We start from the raw sequence: 5,852 nt of genomic DNA on the forward strand, positions 1-5,852 counted from the left end.
CTGCAGTGTGTTGAATACTTTTTACTAATTTGCTTATTCTAATATTTGCTAGAATTTTTGATTCAAGACTGGCTATACGAGTCTGACATGTGGCCCGTATTGACGTATTTTCAAAATATTTAATCACTAATAGCTGTTAAAGGAGTTGTTTACCTTTCATAGTTAGCATGTAAATACTGTAGCTACTTTCAGCTTCTCTCTTGTCACAAAGTAGCACTACAACAGGTAGCAACACACGCTGTGATGCCCTTCCTGACGCAACCCCAACAGGGATTTGTTTATCCTGCTAGAAGGTGAGCAGTAGCCTTTACTTGCCAGCTGAGCATGTGAACCACTACACTATGGAGCCACCACTAATCGTATACACTAACATGAATAACTGAACCCCTGACTGAAAACCCTAAATGCTGACCATTTTTGTCAAATTAATTATATCTCTATTATAAACTTAATTTGCTGTATTTGTAAAAAGTCTAAACAACAGATGCCTGGCATGAAGGGGAACCACCAGGTTAAATGTGTTTACAGATTTCACAATGCTGCATATGTGAGTAAAGTTGCATAAAGCTTTTTTGCCTCCAGGGTGGGTTGTGACAAGTCTGATAAGTAGCTCTCCAATAGCATGTAAAGTCGAATTGATGGATTTGCAATATTCAGATCATGCTGTTTTAGAACAGAAGAAAAACGGTGTTGTGTTTGACGCCTAAAAGCTCAGTCTGTTTTTTGTAAATTTCCTCCAGAAGTGCTTTTGCCAGTTGTAAGGCAAAAAGGGAAGGTATGGATCTATGGACACAATTCGGTATAGTAATTTGAAAAAGACAGTAAACCCTCTTTCAGCACCAAGGTTTTGAGGACATGATAAAAAAAATAATCTGGTCCTTATCAGGTTCAGCCGGATTCAAATTATTTAATTATTTAAAATAACTCTGACCTCAGATTAAGAGTAACACATAGCCATTCCCCTTTTTATTTATTTAACACAAACAAGAGCTCTGTGGTGAGAGGAGAACCTTCCTGAAGGACAACCATTTCTGCAGCACTCAGGCCTGTATGGTAGAGTGGCAAGGTGGAAGCCTAAAAGCAAGCCTGCCTGGAATTTGGCAAAAGGCACCTGAAGGACCAGATCATGAGAAACACAATTGTCTGGTCTGATGAAACAAAGATTGAACTCTTCCACCTGAATCATCATGTTTGGAAAAAAAACAGGCACTGCTCGTCACCTGGCGAATACCTTTTCTTACAGTGGGGCATGGTGGTGGAAGTGTCATGCAATAGGGATGGTTTTTGGCAGCAGGAACTGAGAGAGTAGTCAGGGTAGATGGAAAGATAAATGCAGCAGTGCACAAGGACATCCTTGTTGATGACCTGCTTCAGCCTCTTCTCCCTGTGCTGGACCTCTGTAACAGAAACGAAGCATGTGAAATGCTGCATCCATTTCAATCCTACTATTACTTGACAACACCTTCAAAGAAAATGCCAATTTAGCAAGCTCAACTGACAGGCCAAAAGTGTCACCATGTAACCAAGCAGGAAGTTTGATGGCTAAAACCAAAAACACTTACAGTTGCTCAAATAGCCTTGTGAGGTCCAGCTGGTACAAAAATACTTTAGTATCTGTTTTAGTAAGTAATGTCTCAGTGGATAAACAAATAGCAGATTACATTTGAGTTGAAGCTTAATGTTAGGCCAGTTTGAAAGTGTGCTGACACAGGAGCTTTAGCCCATCACCGTGTGCTCGGCCTCACCTCAGTTAAGTTATTGTATTGAATCTCTGAACTGTATTCACAATTTGTTGCATTTTAAAACAGTTTTTAATGAATTTATCTGACACATATATTTATCTGACGGATAATATTCAAGGGTGTGGCTTGCTACCTATTTGCTAATGTTGGCTGACAACTTCAATCTCCAGTCTCTAAATATGCTAACTTATGTCTCCAGAAAGTAACAGTGACATTCAGTTCAATTCAATTCATTTTGATTTAATTCAAGTTTATTCCTTTAGCGCCAAATTACAACAACAGTTGCCTGGAGACACTTTATACTACAAGTTCAAGTGTTAAATTCAATTCTAGCTTTAACAGGGAGCCAGTGAAGAGAATCCAATACAGAGGAAACATGATCTCTCTTTCTCATCCTTGTCATTGCACCCGCTGATAATGTATTACAGTCGTCCAGCTTAGAAGTATTGAATGCATGAACTAGCCTTTACTCATCACTCTGAGACAGCATATTTCTGAGTCAAGTACTATAACCTCAGTTTCTACTTTCTTTTAGTCTGAATGTAGAAAAACAGCAAATTAGTTCATCCATTAGAGTTCATCCAGTCCTTTATCTTTTTAACACATGCCTATGATTTGACTAGTTAATTTGTGCCGTCTGGCTTTATAGATGAATATAGCTGGGTATCATCTGCATAACACTGAAAATATACGCAGTGTAAAAAGTATAATAATAATTATTGCTAACTTGCAGATGTAAACGGGTGGGTTTTAAGTTGGTATTTGAATTGTGTCAAAGAGTCTAGCTGATGATGCTGAAGTGCTAATAGCCCCTGAGATGAGGCGAGTAGAGCTAAAGGCTCTGGCACCCATGGTGTTAAATTTGAATTAAGGAACACTTAGAAGACCAGCTGAAACTGAGCGCAGGGCTGAGGTCTGAAAAATATTGGGGTAACAAGTCACTGTGAGCTTTAAAAGTGAAATTCAAAATCTTATACTGGATCCATTGAGGAATGGGGAAACAATGAAGCTGGATGAGAATAGGGGTAATAGTGTCATTAGACTCGGTGCGAGTGATGACTCTGTAGTATTTGGAGCTGATTAAGGATCAATGGTTCCAGCACAGAAGCCTCTGGAACTGTAACCAACCTTTGAGAAGACATGCACAACCTGAAATCTGCATTCTAGAGTTAAAATATTGTGATCAGCTGTATCGAATGCATGAGTCAAACAAGACAAACACGGAGCTGACTCTTGGGATTCTCACTAGTTCAGTTTCTGTGTTATGATGATCTCTGAATCCTGACTGAAACTCTTCAAACAGGAAATTCCTCTGCAAATCAAAAGAATTAAAAAAGAGAAAGGTTAAAAAAATCAGTCTATAATGACCTAAGACAGCTGGATTAAGTCTGGATTTTTTAAACAGTGGTTTAATTACAGCCACCTTGAAAGCCTGTGCTAACAGAGATAAAGAGGTCATGTTTAAAATGGAAGCATTAATTACTGGCAGGACGTCTTTGAAATGTGTCTGTTAGGAATGGAGTCTAACAGACACATTTCATCGTTTGGAGTAACTAATTATTGAAGGTAGTTTAGTGAGCCCCACAGCTCCCTTTTTTCACTTGTCACTTGGTTAGTCATTACATGCAACAGTCCCACAGCATGGGATTGAAAGTTCTAATGTAAAAGATGTGGGGTCAACTGCAAACTGATAAAGACAAGTAAACCTCTGATTAGACAGCTAGTTGATGTTCAAAGGCAAAAGAAGACTAGATTAGACAGAATCCTAAATAGCCATAATAACTAAAGACAGCTGAAGTTGTGAAAATCGCTCTCTACATCTGTAAAACAGGATGACCGTGGCTCAGGGGGTTGGGAAGCGCATCTGTAACCAGAAGGTCGCCAGCTTGATCCCTGGGCTCGCTGTTCTGGTCGTTGTGTCCTTGGGCAAGACACTCTGCCCTACTGGTGTTGGCCAGAGGGGCCGATGGCGCGATATGGCAGCCTCACTTCTGTCAGTCTGCCCCAGGGCAGCTGTGGCTACAACGGTAGCTGCCTCCACCAGTGTGTGAATGTGAGAGTGAATGAATAGTGGTATTGTAAAGCGCTTTGGGTGCCTTGAAAAGCGCTGTATAAATCCAATCCATTATTATTAAAATAAGGGCATGTGTGGATCAATTAAAGTGTGCACAAGCACTTATTTTTTCCTTCAAGTATGAGCATATTGGCACCTGCCTGTTACATAATGCAGCAGTTCCTCTTGGTGTGCAGCAGATGGAGACATTCACTAAATTATCATTCACCTCACATCATCTTTGTACACCTTGGGGAGGATTTCTTTGTTATGTCTGGGAGAACGAAAATGGCTGAAATACAGTTGTTTTACACTAGTTTTGGCAGAGGTACCAAGCATCACATTAATATCATGGTTTAAAAAACATCACAGTTTCAAGGTTTTGGATTTAACATTCCTGCACACATCTTTTCATTTAAAAACCCAGTGATGACTTGCATTTGGACACACCCATCTCTGTCTCCCTCTCTCTGCAGAGAGAACCATGTAAAGCACATGTCTCTCCTATGTTATGTTAACTGATGCTGTGGTCCACAGATTATGTAAGGGAGGCACTGTTGGTTAAATACATAATAATCGCTACCATGCTAATGGGATATCCATGTGTGTTTTTGATCAAGTAAAACAGAAGTGTTTAATAAATTTGAGATTTATTATCTCTGCTAAAAGTCTCCCCCTGCATTCTCAGACATCCCCCACTCCTCTGATGTGGCTCCCTCACCCAGACTGCTGGTACATAACATGTTGCTAGGGTAACCTAGCCTTGAGAGATGCTTGGACCTTATTTGATTTAAATGCAATTATGGAGGTTTTTCCCCTTTTTTTTAGAACACGAGAAAACGTGAAGAATTAATTTGAAAATGCATTTGTTTATGGAGCTGTGCTTGACCCTGTTATTTTCTTTATTATTATTATTTTAACCAAGTCATGAAATGTGGAAGCAATATCTAAAAATAGCTTTGGCTGCAGTGAACTGCCAACTCTGAATTCCATGATTAGCATTCATCTCTCTTAACACATCAGACTGTGCACACTTTTACAAATCATAAATTACTACAGAGTTTGTTTCTAAATCCACAGAACAGAAGAGCAGCACGCAGAAAAGCTCTCTGTTTTCTTACATAATTGAACAGCATGGTAGAGGCGGTTAGCTATTGGTTTTCCTCAAGGAAAATGTCGTGTAATTGCTCTACAGAAATGCATCGTGGTTCCTTTGACAAACAGATTAGAGCCAAACGCTGTGCTATCAGTCGAAGCTAAGTGAATGAACAGCAGTAGCAGCATCCTTTACGATACTCCACTTACTCTCCATTGCAATCTCCATAGCTCTTTGTGCTGTTTGCACCACCAGTGGACAGGCCAAAGAGAGAATGACAAAGCTGCTGTGGAGGACAGAGTAAGTGTTAAAGAGACATATAGAAAGAGATACTGTGAATTAAAGAAAGGGAGGGGATGAATAAGACTGACACTGAGGCCATGCAGACGTGGGTCACAGAGAGGATGCCAGACAGGCAGGGAAAAGAAAAGCCTTCACGTGGAAGTCAACGTGCTATTTCCAACGCCCAAGAGCCTCAAAAGGAAAGAGAGGAGAAGACATGAGAGAGGGTCAAAGACAAAAGGGATCCTAAAAACAAAAGGGACAAGAGGAGGAGTTACAAGTTAAGGAGTTACAGGAGCGTCGATTCAGTGTTTTCTTATTGCTTGGTAATTATTCCTTGCTTTTACTATCATTTATCATACAATCTAAAATAACTAAAAAATAAATAAATTCAAAAAATAAATGCTTCCACATTTTTATTGCTGCAAATCCCATAAAAAGATCAAAACCAACATCTTAGGATCAACATATACATATAAGGGTTGTTTTGCCATTACCCTCTGTTACAGCGAGCAACCAAAAAATAAATAAAGAATATTATAAAAACAGATCAATATCATGTGTATGCCCTCCTAGTTTTAGGCACAAAAACAACTTTGTTAGATTGAGGGAAAGATAAGGATAGTTTGGGGACATTAAGGAAATTTTGTTGTAGTGTTACAAAACACAGTGCACATTT

Source organism: Aulonocara stuartgranti (genome assembly GCF_965226115.1).
Source record: "Aulonocara stuartgranti genome assembly, chromosome: 22".
Taxonomy (NCBI): Eukaryota; Metazoa; Chordata; class Actinopteri; order Cichliformes; family Cichlidae; genus Aulonocara; species Aulonocara stuartgranti.